The following is a 17,416-nucleotide window of genomic DNA, read 5'->3' as shown; positions in this document are numbered from 1 at the left end:
GTTAAAAAAAACAAAAACAAAACCAGCACAGTGGTTACCAGTGGGCAAGAGGCAGAGTGGAGGTGAGTGTGATGTGTCTGCAGTAGCTGAGGATACCGGGGCCAGGCGGGGCAGGTGACACGCCTGGAGAGCCTGCGAGCTCGGGCTTAGGCCAGCGCCTCCATTCCTCCCTCGTCTGAGCACCTCCTGTCACCCCTTCTTTCCCTGTCAAGAAAGACGTGTCACTGGCTCCCATAGAAGGGAAGGCAGCAATGGCTCTGAGCCGTGGAAGGCAGAAGCAGTGTGAAAAGCACAGCAGGGATGTACCTGTGAATATCCACTCATCTGTCTCTGAGCCTTGTCAGTGCTCCCCGAGGGAGAGAGAAAGAGCACGAGGACGCGTGTGTGAGGCAGGGGTGGTGAGGACTAACATGGAACTCGATGTGACAACACCTAGCCCGGTGCCTGACACAGAGCAGGCCCTCGAACCGGTGATGTTTATTGAGCGCTAGCTCTGTGTGCTGGGTGACCACCACTGCATTTCTGCCTCAAAGAGTTCACAGTTTTGTTGAATGTGAGTTTTCCAATAGCCCGTGTGCAACAAACACACATGTGTGCATGTGTATGTGTGTGTGAGAGTGTGTGTGTGTGTGTGTACTGTCAAGTCAGACTCTGTGGGTTGAGATCTTGGCTCCGGCACTTACTTGCATGACATTGTACAAACCACTGAACCCTCTGTGCCTGGGCTCTTTTTTGTAAATGGGGGCATAGTAAGAGTACCTGCCTCAGAAAATTGCTAGAAGGGTCGCATTAAACGACATGAATTTGTAAGTGTTTAGAGCAATGCCTGGGGCAGAGGTATGTCACATAAGTGCTTGGTGCATGAAAAGCATGAAGCTTGAAATCTCCAATGATGTCTCCTCATCTTGTGAGGTTCTCTCTCAATTCTTGGAATCGCCTTGTACTGGGTGTGAATGGAACTGAAGGGCTGATGAACGAAGGAGAGAGGGGTCCCCAGTGCTCCTGCGGGGACACCAGTGGTCAGTGGTCATCTGCACGTGGCCTCTGGCTCCACCCCAGACTACTGCAGCCCAGTGTCTGGGGACAGGAACTGGGACTGAGCTTTTAAAAGGAACCTGGGAGATTTTGGTATCTAACTAGCTATGGCACTCATGGATAGTAATGACTTGTCTTTTCTGCCTGTGTTTAATTTTGACTTTTGTCTGTGGAGAGTGTGCATATGTGTATGAGGTAATCCTTTGTCACGCACCTGCTCTGACAGAGCTCTGGGAACAACAGGCTTGGATGTGGGCTTTTGTAACAAAGCTCATTCCATTGTTAGGTCGGTGAATAAAGCTCATTTCTGGTTCCGGTGCCCCTGTCAGGATGTAGAGAGCTTTCCTGCTCTGTGCTCCCAGCCCCCTCCGTGTGCAGCAGGTATGCGGGCCTGATGCGCCCTTCCTGACCATTGCCTGCATCCCTTTCTGAGCAGGTAGAAATATCTGAGGGCCAGCAGTACTGACAGTAGCTGCTCTGGGAGGTCAGAAAGGGAAGCAGAAAGATGAGGCCTGAGCTTACTGTGAGGAGAACAGGAGAGCTTCTGAGACTTTCTTTTCTGGAGAAAGAAGAGTCCCTCCTCTGAGCCATACAGCCTGCTGCTGCTGCTGAAAGGAGGGTCACGTTGAAGAATTCAGAATCGCATCTCTAGGGGGTTCTGCTCATCACCCCCCATCCCACCCGCAGAACTAGAACAGGTCACTTGGAATGGCACCGTCGGTCTTTCCGACCCTCCCTGATTGTTTTGTTATGGCTGATGGGCTGATTTCTAGTTACATAACCTCCTCTCTGCTAGATGAGGTCTTATTATCCCACAGTGTGGTGCACTTCAGGTCTGGGTTCCCGTGGAGCTACCTTAGGGAAGCTGGAATGTGCTGTTTCTCATCATTTCCACCCAGCAAGGGAATCGGAGAGAGAGAGCTACACCCAAGCCAATTATGGTGAATACTTTGGGGCTGTTGTGTAATCTTCCACGCACAGTGGAGTGGAGCGGGCCTTGCCCTTCTGTGGTTGCACTGGCCAAGGCACCGTCTTTTCCTTACTTGGCAGTAAGTAAGTTCTCTTTCAGACCCAGAAGTTTGTGTTTTTTGTTGGCTGTGCCCACGCCGCTTGTGGGATCTTAGTTCCCCAACAAGGGATTGAACCTGGGGCCACAGCAGTGAAAGCGCCGAATCCAAACCACTGGACCACCAGAGCTCCCTCAAACTGAGAAGATTTTGAAGTACATTCATATGTGGTTCAGTGGGGACTCCTAAATTCACTTGAGATTTTCTTGCACACCAATAAACAAAAATAAGGAAATAAACAAAAGCAAAGAGAGGCCTTCCTTCCAGGCCTGGTAGCTGCCGTGTCTTAGGTCCTGAGTGAGCTTTGAACTAGGCAAATCAGGTCACCAGCACAAGAAACTTTGAATCCAAATATGAAAACCCTGACCCCCAGGACAGAGACACGGCTGCAATGGAGAGCAGAAGCTTCGGTGAGATGCCAGGGCCTGGAGTCCTCTGAGGCAGTGATGTGGCAGGACGGCATGGCAGGGGGAGTGCGGGGGCTTTGGGGTCAGCAGAACTGGTTCGACTCTGCTGCTTACCAGTCATGTGATCTTGGACAAGTCACTGTATCAGTCAGGGTCCAGTCAGGAAAACAGAAGCCACTCTTAATCTTTCAATAGAGGGTAATTAATTAAACAGGGAATGGAAGAGCCAAAGAGACAAGCAGTGGGTGGGGAACATGGGACCAGCACAGCAGGAAGCTGCCATTTCTGGGACCCAGGGAGCCAGTGGACTTATCATAGCTCAGAAGCCAAGGCTGCTGTTCCCGGGAGCTGGGACCACAGAGACAGGGAGTGTCAGGGGGAGCTGGAATCATAGGGGAGGCAGAGCCGTGGCTGGACATGCCATTCATATCCAGAGAGATGAGGAGAGATGCCCCCATTGGCTGAGCCTGCTCGAGGGTAGAGGAACCTGCAAAATGAGTCTTCTGTGATGCAGAACAGAGCAGGGCATGGGTCTAAGAACAAACAGGTGAATGGCTCGCACAACCACTGATGTCTTTGAATAAACAGTGTCTAATATGAACTGCTACTGCTATCCTCGGGCTGAGGCTTGGAGCTGGACTGGCGGATGGACACTCTCAGTTGTCTGGGAGGGGAAGGAAATGCAGTGTCGCCCACTTAGTTACCTTCTGTGGACACAGCGCCTCAGCCCTCCGTGATAACCTCAGTGGGGCCGAGTCAGAGTAAATGTGACCCCATGTGCTTCCATATTACTGCTTTGTTTCTTTCTTTTAGAAGCCACCTACCTCCTTTTTTTTTTTGCTTGGTACGCGGGCCTCTCACTGCCGTGGCCTCTCCCGTTGCGGAGCACAGGCTCCGGACGCGCAGGCTCAGCGGCCATGGCTCATGGGCCCAGCCACTCCGCGGCATGTGGGATCTTCCCGGACCGGGGCACGAACCCGCGTCCCCTGCATCGGCAGGCGGACTCTCAACCACTGCGCCATCAGGGAAGCCCTCGCCACCTGTCTTGATCAGCCCAGTTCCCAGTAGGAAAGAGATGGTTTAACTAAAGGAAGTTTAATAAAGGTTCTATTTCTGTGTGGACAGGGTTCAGGGAATCCCCACGAATGGTGACCCATCAGGGACAAGCGAGATCTGGAAGCTGTTACCACCCACAGGCCTCCAAGGAGCCATAGTGCTGGAGCCCGAGGAAGAGCTGGAGCCTGGAGGAGGGGTCACCGCTCAGAGGCTTATAGAAATGCAGCCGCTGCATTTCCCAAACTGTGGCAAGACGTGGAGGGAGCAGAGAAATGAATACCCGAGCATCTCTCTCGCCTGACCTCACATCTCCTACTGGTGCCTTGCATTGGTTGAACCAGAAATGGGAGGGCAGGATGCCAAGTGTAGCAGCCCATGGAGGCCAGCCTCTGAGGTCAGAGCAGAACAGAGAGTGTGGGGAAGGGATTTGGGGGACAAATCAAGAATAATCAGCGCAGTGTAACCTGTTTGTCACTTGGCATCTTTCTTGTCCTTTATTTAGTGAAGGAATGTGTGTTTCTCCAACACGGGAAAAGCCCCAAGTCCCATGAACCCCTCTATCACCATAGGATGATGTTGATTTAATAACACTCCAATCTCGAAAGCTATCATGTTGGCCACTGCTCTTCATATAAAGCAGCAGAAAAAAAGTAGGGGAAAGAAACAACATAAAGCTTTTCTTTTTCCACCAGTCATTTTGTGTTCCCCCAAGCCCCTGCCCACACCTTGACTATTGGGCACCTGGTGGATGATCCAAACCTGCATTTTTGCAGGATCCACAATTTTAGTGGTCCCATCTTTACTGGGTTGCCATGGCGTCCCATTGGCCCTTATTACCGGCCATGGGAGCGCTGAGAGATGTCCCAGGGAATCCTCTCAATTTGCCCCATGTAGCGGCAACCAACTTCCTCTTGTTTTCATTAAATTAATTCGTTAATCTTCCCCTTCTCTGACCATCCATGAGAGCTCCAAATGGCCAAATGTAGCTCAGAGTGTGTTCTCTGGTGGCAGCCTTGCTCCAAATGCGCTGTCTTATTTTGGGTTCCTCCAAAAGCTGACCTTGGGACAAGGACTAGGGTGTAGGTAGTTTATTTGGGAGGCGATCTCAGGAAACATGAGTGAGGGTGTGGGGAAATGAGACAAGGAAGGGAGAAGAGCCAATGAAAGGTGAATTAATGATCAAATGACTGTGGCCACTGGGCTTGGTCCTGCTGGAGACTCTGAGGAATAGTGTGAAACACACTTCAGAATCATCCTACCAGAGAACAGGGAGGCTGGGACTGGGACTCCCATCCACCATTGGTAGAGGTTTCGACCTTGACTTCTAGGTGTGTCTGTGGTAGAACAAGCTCCCACAGGGCTGGAGAAAGCCCTCTGGCAGAGAAGAAGAGAGGTGTGCACTTGGCCCTTACAGAATGCTAGGATCTGCCTGCCCCCACTTCGGGGTGTCTCAGGTGGGCCAAGGGAAGTGGGGCATAGCCTGAGTGGTGTGTGTCACCACCACTGAGCCCAAGGGAAGGAAAAAAAATCCCTAAAGGGGGTTATTGGGCAGTAAGACGAGTCATTCTTACCTTTGACTCTTGGTTCAGGGACCTGGGTTATCTGACTTTAGGGGAAAGAATACACATTGGCCAGGGTACCTCATCTTGCAGGATAGCATCCGCACCTTACAGAAAGTGGCCCCCCAGCTGGCACCATGGAAAAGGGACTGCCCTACTGAAGCTTTGGTCATGGATGAATACAACCTGCCAAGACCTCAATGAGATAGGGAAGAAGTGAGGGCATAGGGGGTGTGGAAGGACAGACCTCGACCTCTGTCCTCTATTTCTTCCTTCTGCAATCTCCTACTGGTGCCTCTCATTGGCTGAACTCAACTGGAAGCAGAAGGGAAGGTGGCCTGGATGGTGCAGCCCACAGGGGTCAGTCTTCTGGAGAACAGCACAGGGCAAAGAGAGCCAGAGGGATGGGGGGAGGGGAGGGCAGCAATGGAGAATAACCAGTGTGCAGTCTGATCAATTGCCTCTAGAGTGCCTCCCCCCTTTCTATCCATCCCCACAGTCATCGTCTCTGTTCCAGCCTCATTATCCCAACCCTGGAATGTTGGGATAGTCTCTTAACACATCTCTGCATCTCCAATCCACCATTCCTAATGCCTGAGGCACAGACTGAGTCCCATCATTCCTCCTTTCAGAGAACTCTGGTGTTCCCCATTCTCTGGTCTTTACTGAAGACCCAGGTGCAAGGCATTTTAGGGCATAAAAAGATGATTCAGAGACTGCACTCCTTATTTCTAATAAGGAGGATAGGTATTAAGAAGCTAGAAATGGATAATTTCACCATAAAAGAGGTGTGGTTAAAAAGAGATGTAAATTTGGACTCTTAAATGTCTTAGCATCATATTCAAGGCTCTTCACAGTTTAACTCCAGATTTTCCTTCCAGACTTGTTTTCTAAGACTTGTGTTCTACTGCATTCTCCCACATGCCCTGGGTCCCAGCTCTGCTGATTGCCTGGTATACTTTGCCCCACACACAGTCAGGATTCAATGCCTTAGCTCTTGCTGTACCTTCAGCCCAGAAAGCCCCTCCCGAGCTGGCCTTTGGGATGGTCTGATCAGCCACTCACAGCCGGGTAAGTCAGAGCACCAGAATTCTAGGGCCTCCTACTTGGAGTGTGGTCCGCAGAGCAGCAGCATGGCATTGCCAGGGGGCTTGTTAGAACTATGGCTCTCAGGCTCACCCGAACCTAGACTCAAAATCTGCACTTGGACCAGACCCCCAGGTGATTCCTATGTACTTGAAAGTCTGAGAAGCATCAGATGTTTTGTGAGCTACCTAAGTGAGGCTTGTAGTGTGAGCGGGGCAGCTTGCCCCCTTCCCAGTATTCCAGAATAAAGTGCAAGTGCCTAGTTCTAACCTGTAAACTGTTTGTGTTCCTAGCTTTTAAGTTATGAGGATGAGGGGGGTTAACAAAATGATTAAGAGAATGGGCTGTTACATGATATAGCTACGGGTTCAAATCTCAGCTCTGCCACATATTATCTTGGGGCGTTAATAAAAGCAATTAGGGGGTTTCCCTGGTGGCGCAGTGGTTGAGAGTCCGCCTGCCGATGCAGGAGACACGGGTTCGTGCCCCGGTCTGGGAAGATCCCACATGCCGTGGAGTGGCTGGGCCCATGAGCCATGACCACTGAGCCTGCACGTCCGGAGCCTGTGCTCCACAACGGGAGAGGCCACAACAGTGAGAGGCCCGCGTACTGCAAAAAAAATAACAACAAAAAAAAAAACCCCAAAAGCAATTAGGGAATTCCCTCGTGGTCCAGTGGTTAGGACTCCATGCTTTCACTGCCAAGGGCATGGGTTCAAGCCCTGGTTGGGGACTAAGATCCCGCAAGCTGTGCAGCTAAAATAAATAAATAAATAAATAAGGCAATTATCCTTTCTCAGCCTCAGTTTTCCAAAACAGAATGTATTAATGACGTCACAACACAGGTGCAAGGATCAAATGAGATAAAATATGTACATTGTTTTATAAATGTTAACTGCATTTGTTATTTTGCAAACACGTGAAGAAAAGCAAAAAGTAAGAAACCCTTGGGTGGGAAGGTCTGGGCCAGATAGCCAGTGATGGGAGGGGCAGGTCTTTGGTGCCAGAGCCCAAGGGCCTCAGAGTTACAAATCAGAGCCGACAAAGGCGCATCCAAGAGCAGCTGTGTTGACCTGGCTGAACAGATGCTCCCCCAGCAGAACAGTGTCCTTAGGCACTGTCTCAAGGCAGGCGGTATCCTGGTGGGCTCCCTGGAGATGGTGTTGTGACCCCCTCCCATGAGGTACGAAGTCAGCTGTGTCTGATCAGCCAGGACTAAAAAGGAGATATGCACCCTCTTCCTGGATGACTCGTCCCAAATAACCGCCACCATCTAACGTCTGACTAGTGTTCTACCACTTACGCAACATGCATCTTCATCATCTCGTTTAATTTGGGCAGTGACAGGGTTTCGCCTGCTGGTTCAGGTCTCACACAACTGCCCACTTCTGCTGACTCACGCAGGAGAAATGATCTAGTCAGAGTAAAAGACAACCTTGAACGTGTCTCCACAGACTTTGACATTTTGAGCAGGAGATAGAAGGAATTGAGGACTTGAAAACGATGTGTTTTCATCCCTCCTTCCTGTCGAAGGTTGTGACCTTGGAAGAGAGAGGGGGCTGTGGGAAGTGCACAGCTGGCTCTGGGGAGGGTTTTGAAGTATGAGATCAGTGGGTTGCTGGCAGGGACGGAGTGAAAACCCAGGAAGTGTGGGTTTTGGCCTGGATGCTTGCCAGACGCATCTCGAAGACTTTAAAGGGGCATCTGAGACTGTGGAGAAAAAGGCCCAGAAAAAAACCCGGAAAGCTCAATATGATCAATGGCATATGCAGCGACGTGGAAGCAGTTGATAAATTTTCAAGTGAAAATCAGAAGGAAGGGGTTGGGAATGTGACTGTAGACTCTAGACCCAACTGCTCAGGGTTTGGGCCACAAACAATTGAACCTGAATGTTAATGCAAGAAGGTAAATTCGTGTGCAGATTTATTTTCTCCATCTTGCAGGTTTATGTCAAACTGAGGACTCACCAGTGCTGTGGATATGCTGATATGCTGTATACCCTGTTCCAAAGAGGCAGTTGCACAGTGGGTAAGTCTTGGTCTCAGGAGTTCAAATCCCGGCCTCTACCTCTTACTCTGTGACTTTGGGCCGGAACTCTGACTTTGTTTACTGGTAGTTTTCTCACCTGTGAAGCAGAAGAATCATGAAGTCTATCTCATAAGATTAGTCAGAGGATTCAGTAAAATGATGTAAGCCAAGAACACCACTAGGTACACGGTAGATGCCCCATTTCTCTCAGTGGAGCCTTTTCTGTTCTGGTGACATAACCTGGCCCTTCCAGGTGTTCTCTCCAGGCCCCCAACCTGGCCTTATCTGGATTTCCAGAGGCACAAGGATGTCTAGAGTTCCCCAAAGCCACGCAAAATACCACATGGGTAGAGAAGGAGACATCCAGGCAGGAGATGGGAGGGTGCTGACAGTCAAGTAGGAGGAAACCAGGAGCAAGTCGTGTCTCGAATGCCCCAGGAGGATGGATTTGATGAGAGAGGAGTGGTCACCAGTGTCAGGAGCTAGTGTGCAGGGAGCTGTGCCATCCAGGGAGAGCAGAAGAGCGCCTGTGGACCTGGGAGGTGAGCTGTGGTGGAAGGAGGGAGACCTGGAGACAGCCCCACCTGCTGTGAGGTCTTGGAGTCCGTGGACCTCTCTGTCTTGACCTTCCTAACTGTTATGATCGCCGTAACAGTTAATGCTTTAAATGATCCCATGCTTAAAGACTTGACTTTAAGCTGGACATGAAGTCTCAATTCAATAAGCATTTACTGAGCACCCAGGAAACTTACTGTGTCCGAGGCACCTTTGGGAACACACACTTGGTTTGGAATCCTGGATCCGTCACCCCCTGTAGTTTGATCTGGGATGAATCATTCACCTTTCTTGAGCCTCAGTTGCCGCACCTGTTCTAACAGTTATTGAGCCCTGGCTGCCCTGTCAAAGTACCAGGTGTTTTCAATGAGATTATCTTATTAACTACTTAAAACCCTGTGAAGAGTTTGTACACAAATAGGACTTAGAGAAGTTGTGTAATTTACTCAGGGTCCCATGTCTGTGAGCCAGGGAGCTGGGAGGTGAGCTGAAGTCTGCCTCCCCCCACATGCTGCCTCTCCATGGCTGTTTGCCACTTTATGAGCAGAAGACGCACCGCCAGGACGATGCGTGTGTACCATAGAGCAAGCCTGGTGAACTACAGTTAGTTATTCATCTGTCTCTCCTGAAAGATGTAAGATTCTCAAAAGCAGGGGGTGATTCTGAATGACCTTTTTGTATTCCTAGAGTCTAGTAGAACATATGGTATATAACAGGGGCACAAGAGATGTTGGACCAGGGATTAGCACGGGATCTGTGGATGGATTGAAATATATAGTCACTGCTCGCAAAGACTCACAATCTAATGGTGATATGGGAAAGACAACACAATGAGATACTTACTTTAATGGACATATGTATAATGTGCACATTTGCTTCTTATTAAATTTATCTACATGAATACATTTTTTAAATTAAAATTAAGGTAATTTTTATTGTGGAATATTTCAAGCATACAAATATAAAGAATTTGATAAAGAACATCTGTGTATCTACCATCTAACTTTATCAAATCTTAACATTTGCCATATTACCTGAAAACATACACCACAAATGCACTGCAGATCAGCTGAAAGAATCTATATATTTCTTCAGATCTCATTCCCTTGTTAATGTGAATTTGGGTTTATTAGCCCCATGTATATTCTTTTTTAATTTTTTTTATTTTTGGCTGCTTTTGGGTCTTTGTTGCGCACGTGGGCTTTTCTCTTGTTGCGACAAGCAGGGGCTACTCTTCGTTGTACTGTGCAGGCTTCTCATTGCGGTGGCTTCTCTTGTTGTGGAGCATGGGCTCTAGGCACGCGGGCTTCAGTAGTTGCGGCTCGTGGGCTTCAGTAGTTGTGGCTCATGGGCCCTAGAGCGCAGGCTCAGTAGTTGTGGCACACGGGCTTAGTTGTTCCACGGCGTGTGGGATCTTCTGGGACCAGGGCTCGAACCTGTGTCTCCTGCATTGGCAGGCGGATTCTTAACCACTGAGCCACCAGGGAAGCCCCCCCATGTATATTCTTATATACTATTGCTTTGTATAAATGTATCCATAAACAATATATAGTATAAATTGTGTTTTAATACTTTATGTAATTGTTTTAATAATGTAGGTATTATTCCTTAGCTTTGCTCTTTTGCTCAAAATTACTGTTTGAAATTTATTCATGTTGATATACTATAGCTCTAGTTCATTCACTTTTAACTCGTGTACAGTATTTCATATCATATTTTTTGTGCTTTAAGATAACAAGTTAGGGGCTTCCCTGGTGACGCAGTGGTTAAGAATCCTCCTGCCAATGCAGGGGACACGGGTTCGAGCCCTGGTCCAGGAAGATCCCACATGTTGCGGAGCAAATAAGCCCGTGCGCCACAACTACTGAGCCTGCGAGCCACAACTACTGAGACCGCGTGCCACAACTACTGAAGCCCACGCGCCTAGAGCCCGTGCTCCGCAGCAAGAGAAGCCACTGCAATGAGAAGCCCGCACACCGCAAGGAAGAGTAACCCCTGCTCACCGCAACCAGAGAAAAGCCCGTGTGCAGTAACAAAGACCCAACACAGCCAAAAATAAAATAAATAAAATTAAAAAAAAAACAAGTTAAAAGTAATACTTGCTACATTAATCTGGATAATAAAGATGCGTATAAAGAAAAGTTACCCTCCCCCCAGCCTGTTCTATTTCCTCAGGTAACCGAGGAGATTACCTGTTTGGTGGGTGTCCTTCCACAACTTTCTCTTGGCTCAGACAAGCATATATACAGCATATATAGATACCATTGCTTCTTCCTTTCTTTCTCCCTCCCTCCCTCCCTCCCTCCTTCCCTCTTTCTTTCCTCCTTCCTTCCTTCCAACAACATAGGATTCTACAGAGCACATTACACTGAGATGTGTTTTGTTCCACTTAATCTGTGCAAATTTATTGAATCAATGACTTACTTGCCTTTCATCCTGTGTTGGCAAAAGTGAGAGGTTAGATCGGGTCCTATGTCTCTCACCAGAGATGTCCTCTCTGCCCTTAAACTGGCAAGAGAAGGTCCCAAGAGAGGCAGGTGGAAAAGAGGCAGAAATGCTCTACTGGGCTGCGTAGGAGCACCAGGCCTTGGGCAGGAAGGGCCTTAGCCATCATCTAGAGCCATGGCCCTCCACAGACATGGGTATGTTCAAGTTGGAGTTAGGCTAGGCTACAAGAATTTTTTTCAATAATAACTGGTAGAAGATTTAGAATTTTTGGTTCGAAGTTATCCCTGGAGCAACATAATTTTTCAGGCAACGCTGGGTCATCCATGGACTGATTTACATATCACATACATCTGAGAATATGATCTCAAACCCAACTCCCACTTCCTGCATTACCTTTGTATCAGTTAGGATGCAGGTTTTGCTAGTCTGACAAAGACCTGAAGCTGGAGCTGTCACAAATTTTCAGAATTCTTACGAGCTGGTTGTTAAGCATAGCCATCATTAAAAATTTAATTATATAGGGGCTTCCCTGGTGGCGCAGTGGTTGAGAGTCCGCCTGCCAATGCAGGGGACGCGGGTTCATGCCCCGGTCCAGGAGGATCCCACGTGCCGCGGAGCGGCTGGGCCCGTGAGCCATGGCCACTGAGCCTGCGCGTCCGGAGCCTGTGCTCCGCAACGGGAGAGGCCACAACAGCGAGAGACCCAAATAACGCAAAAAAAAAAAAAAAAAAAAAATTAATTATATAAACTTAAAAAGAAATAAACTATCCTAAAAACAAAGGCAATGAAAACTCACCACCTCCTAATTATTTTACTACATTTTACTATCTTCTGTGCTTTGACAGTGACATACATCTATTGCAGGAGCGTGGTTGTGCTGCTCTGCAGTGGTGTGGTACTGCAGCCCCACGGTTCTGACCATCCAGTCTCCTTTGATCCTGCTGCTCCGGCATCTCAACATCTGCATTCCATCCCGGGTCCAGGGAGGCTTTTGCCTACGTTCTAACATCCTGCCTGTACCCCAGGCAGAGGAAAGCAGGGAAAGTGGGGGGGGAGGTTCACTCCTTTCCTTCTGAAGTCATGGTCTTAAATTTGCATACATCACTTTTGCTGACATCCCATTAGCCACACCTCACTGCAAATGATCCTGGGAATATGGCCTTTATCTGGGCTGCCATGTGCCCAGCTAAAACTCTCTTCACTCAAGAAAGAGAGTAGATACTAGGCGGACAGCTGGCGCTCTCTGTTATTACATTTCCTGAATTCTTCTCAGCTATCCCTAGGCCACTAAGCGTTCTATCCCACCCTTGTCCTCCTTCTGAAGGCCTGTTACAGGGCTCAGGAAAGTCTCTTGCCATGGTCACAGCTGATATAGACATGGCACCCTTCAGCCAATCTCACTCCTCAGCCTCCAGGCAATGAGAAGAGACTCAGAGGCACATGAAGCAGGACCATTTCTTCCAAAGACAGAGCTCCAACAGATGAACAATGGTGTAGGAGCCCCCCTCTGTTCAGGGCTGAGCTGGGCTCCAAGTGGGGAGGGGATAATGATACCAGGAAAAATGAGATAGTACCAGCCTCAAGGAGTTTCTAGTCCAGGTGAAACGCTTATACCTGGAAGATCACTAACAATACAGGCAGTGGCTGGTAAAGACAAGGTAATTCCTTTCTAATTTTAAATTCTGGACAGAGAACCAGTCTCCATGAGCAACCAACTCATGGATGGACTACTTGTTTTTAGCTTTTACAGTTATAATCAAATAAAACTTCCAGGAAACTTAGGTTGACATTAAAGCTCTACATAATTGTTGTGCTGCGTGGTAATTAGGCAGAAATGGTAAGCAACTCATATAAATGACTGTAATTAGCATTATTTGTACATAGCCAACATAGTTTTAATTGTCCCTGTTACCCTGTATAGTTTATCGGTTGTCACTCTTGGCTCCAGCAGTAACTAACACTTTGCAGTAGGTAGGCTGCCTGGCCCTCTCCAGTCTCTGGCCAGAATGGCTTCTCCTGTGCTTCCCCACCAAGCCCCCTTCATACTGGGAAGTGGCAAAGTTGTCACAGGCTTGGGCTCTGGAGTCAAAATGCCTTCACAACCCACTCCATGACTTAAGCCAGGTGACCTTAGCGAATTGTTTAATCTTTCACTTCCTCAGAATCACCTAGACATCATTCCTGAGAATGTCTAGGATATAACTAATAATATATGTTAGTCATTACACGCTCATTTATTCATTCATCTATTTGACAAAGAATTTTAGCGTCTGCTGTCAACCAGGTGCTACTCTAGGCGCTGACAATTGGTAGTGAACCGAAGTCCTGCCCCCATGGTTTACATACGAGGGGAGGGAGACAGACAACTAATAAATACCGCAGTTTATCAGGTGGTGATCCATTGGATGAGGAAAGCAAGACAGAGGAAGGTATCATGGTGAGGCAGCTTGCTATTTCAGCAGAAGAAGTGGATCACGATAAACTAGGTGAAAGTGCAATGACAGAACAACTCCCAAATCTCAGGGGCTTCCTTTTGCTCATATGCTGCTTGTCTGCTGTGGGACAGCGGGGATTCTACTCCACATCTTTATCACTCTGGAGCCCAGGCTGACTGTCTTCATCCTCTGGACTGTCCCTGGTCATTATAGGAGGTGGAAGGGGGAACATAAAGACTTATGTCTGGAAGTGACCCTGGCCAAGGCAGGTTGCATGCTGTACTTGACTTCAAGGGTAGCAGGGAATGTGGGGACCTACCCTGTGCCTGGAAGGAGAGGAGCCAGAAATACTGATGTGTTGAGTAACTTCATTTACCCCAGATCTGCCCTCTGTCCTTCTCTGCCCTGCTCCGTGCTCTTGTGCCTAAACTCCATGGACTGTATCACCAGGGCTCCCCGGCCCTCTGACTCCCACTTGGCTTTGGCCAAAAGGGTACACCAGGAGGAGAGCCGAGGGTGGGGAAGGGCGGGCCCATGTTCTTTGTGCTCCCTGCTCTGCCAGAGCTCTGCAGTGACTGTTCTCCTATAGCCACAGCTCCACCAGGCACTCTCACACCCACGGCTCCAGCTCTCGGAAGGGCTCTGGTAGCACAATTTCCTTGTCTTCCCCCTTCAGGAGTAAGGGTGAGCAAGGGTGGTGTCAGCCTCCCAGCGTTGCTAGTCCTTGAGGCCTTAAAACCTATTCTTGGTTTCCTCTGTGAATACCATCCCAAAAAGATCTTTTCAAAGATGGGTGTTCCATCTACATCTGGCTAGGACCCCCTGATACAATAGGTAAAACTATCTATGCCACAGAGGTCCCTCTGAGGAGATGACATTTGACGGGAGGGAGAAAGTCAAGCAGGTATCTGGCAGGAGGTGGTCGAGCAGACAGGGAAGACCTAGGGGAGGAGTGGAGGGTGGTGCTTGGCACATTCAGGGGAGAGGAGCCAGGCTTGTGTGGCTGGAGCCGTGAGAGTGGTGAGGTGTGACTGGCGGGGAAGCGGGAGGAGTCCAGACCAGAGAGGTGGAGGCCCAGATTACATCAGACTCTTCTAGGGGATGGGAAGGATTTTGGATTTTATTCTGAGTGACATAGAAAACCACGGGAGGTTTTGAGCAGGTGAGAGCCGTGGAGGTGGTGAGAAGGGGCCGAGTCAGTGTTACGTGTTTGAGGTAGAGATGATACAAGATTTGCTGACTGCTTGAATGTTGGTGTGAGAGAAAAAGAGGACTAAAGAATGATTCCAGGTTTTGGCCTGAGAGGGAAAGATTGAGGAGGTATTTTGGGGGGAGGTGAAATTGTGATCAGTTTCCATCATATCAAGTTAAAGAAAGAGAGAAATAAATACCGCACGTTAACGCATATATATGGAATCTGGAAAAAGAAGGTACTGATGAACCTAGTTTCAGGGCAGGAATAAAGAGGTAGATGTAGAGAGTGGACCTGAGGACACGGGGTGGGAGGGGGAAGCTGGGGCGAAGTGAGAGTAGCATCGACATACATACACTCCCGAATGTAAAACAGTTGGCTGGTGGGAAGCAGCAGCGCAGCATAGGGAGATCGGCTTGGTGCTTTGTGACGACCTAGAGGGGTGGGATAGGGAGGGTGGGAGGGAGGCTCAAGAGGGAGGGGATGTGGGGACATGTGTGTGCATATGGCTGATTCGCTTTGTTGTGCAACAGAAACTAACACGGTATTGTGAAGCAATTATACTCCAGTAAAGATCTATTAAAAAAAGGAAAAAAAGATACCTGTTAGACCATGAAGGTGAGCTGTTGAGTTAGTGGTGAGAGGGAGAGGTCAGATCTAGAAACAAAAATTTGCTGGTTTCTAGTAGTAGGTGGTACTTAAAGCCAAGATATGGAGGAGTTCTCCTAGGGAGTGAGAGCAGTAGAGAAGAGAAGAGGTCTCAGGATCAAAAGCAGAGCCTCTCACTGTTGGGGCCCCTCCCGTTGCGGAGCACAGGCTCAGGACAGCCACTCTACACGGCATGTGGGATCTTCCCGGACTGGGGCACGAACCCGTGTCCCCTGCATCGGCAGGTGGACTCTCAACCACTGCGCCACCAGGGAAGCCCCATTCTGACATTTAAAATGTTCAGAAGATAAGGAGCCTCCAGCAAAGGAGATTCAGAAGGATTAGCTGAACAGGAGGAAAATGAAGTGAAGCAAGTGTTTCAAGTGGGAGAAGGGGGTATTAAGTGCATCAAATACTGCTGAGAGAATGATTTAGATGAAGACACTCTTTCAGGTCTTAGGTTGACTGGCCCTCCTCTAAGAAGTCTGTTCTAACCCCCAGAGTGGATTCAGGAGCTTGTGATGTGCTCTCATACACCACTGCCTCTCCTCTGCACTGTGATTACCTTCTGCCATGTCGCTGTCCCTGACTGAACACAGTTCCTTGAGGGCTGGGCTGGTGTCTTACTCATGAATCACACTGAAGTCAATGCCAAGCACTTAGTAGAGTTAAATTAACATAGTTCACACACACAAAAAAAACCCCCATGAATCAATCAAGATGATGTACACACTCATTCCCCCAGCTGCCGCCCCAAATACATTCACTGTCCAGGGCTCCAAATTTTATTCCCAAGAGCTGAAGTTTCCTATTTTTTTCACCTTGCAGAGGACGGAAGGTTTGTGGGCTCCTTTTAAGCATTTCCATTATAGTGGTTGGGGCCCCACCAATGTTCCTCCTGCTTATGACGCTGGGAACCTCTGGGACTATTTTCACTGGTTGAGCGACCTAGGTACCCTGGGATGGCGCCGCAGAAACATAGAGATACGGATGTACAAAGTGTCTTCCTTGGTGATAACTTACTGAATTCTAAGAGAGAGACAGAAGTGGGGAGGAGGAGGTGAGAGGAAGAGGGAGGAAAGGAGGGAGGGGGAAGGAGAGAGACCCAGGACAGGGGTAGTGGCACAGTAAGTATGAAAGAGGTGGCCTTGGGGAAATGAGTTTTTTCTCCTCTGGCATCTCAGAAATGCTTTAGGTAACCCCCTCTTTCTATAAAAGGGAAGTTGAGGCTGAGAAGTGAATGACTTACTCAAGATTTTGGCATTGGTGGTGTGGCAGAGCTGGCCTAGACTGTATTCCTTGTGTCTGTCAGTTCGGTGCACTTTTTATAACATGGTGGTAGCTTTAGAGACAGGAATAGTCGTCTCCTTTTCCAGGCAAATATCTTCTACTTATTCAGTGACACATGGAGCTGCTTTAAAAGACAAGCTTCTTGCTCCACAAATGAGAGGAGAAAGGCTGAAATTGCAAATGATGGGGAGAGAACAGTGACGGGGATGCCCCTCTGCTGAGGGATAAAGGATGGCAGTTCCTTAGGGGAGGCAGGAAAGGGGGAGCTATCCCAGTGCCTGCTGGGAGGAGAGCGCGGACAGAATAGAAAGGAAAGGCTAGAGGTGTGGAATTCAAACTGAAATTGAATCCCTTGCCTGTTCCTTGATGGCTAAGTGGAGACATCTGAAGAGCTCCTACGTGAGAGGGAGGGGAGCAAACTAGCTATCTAACTTCTGAGCGTGAATAGAACCATTTCACAATGGAGCGGCTGGACTGAGCGCATTGAGAAGGCGGAAGAAAGGGAGAGAGGCCCCGTTCTCAACCAGCTAACGAGAGTGGGGTATGAGTCTTGAATCTTCTCCCGTTAGGGGAACAAGTGGTCTGCTGAGGAGGGTTCTGGTTCGAGGAG

General features: G+C 48.8%; 1 long non-coding RNA gene across 1 annotated transcript in view; it reads left to right on the top strand.

The window, feature by feature from the left end:
- LOC114898470 overlaps positions 1 to 17,416 on the top strand; it is a 76,896-nt gene that overhangs the window by 58,794 nt on the left and 686 nt on the right. Inside the window, exon 4 of the long non-coding RNA XR_003794377.1 lies at positions 8,154 to 8,238. This is a non-coding gene — a long non-coding RNA (uncharacterized LOC114898470). The remainder of the gene's footprint in view (positions 1 to 8,153; positions 8,239 to 17,416) is intronic.

The sequence above is a fragment of the Monodon monoceros genome, unplaced genomic scaffold (assembly GCF_005190385.1).
Source record: "Monodon monoceros isolate NGI ecotype Baffin Bay Population unplaced genomic scaffold, NGI_Narwhal_1 Super_Scaffold_18, whole genome shotgun sequence".
Taxonomy (NCBI): Eukaryota; Metazoa; Chordata; class Mammalia; order Artiodactyla; family Monodontidae; genus Monodon; species Monodon monoceros.
This window is presented reverse-complemented; position numbering and strand designations above follow the sequence as displayed.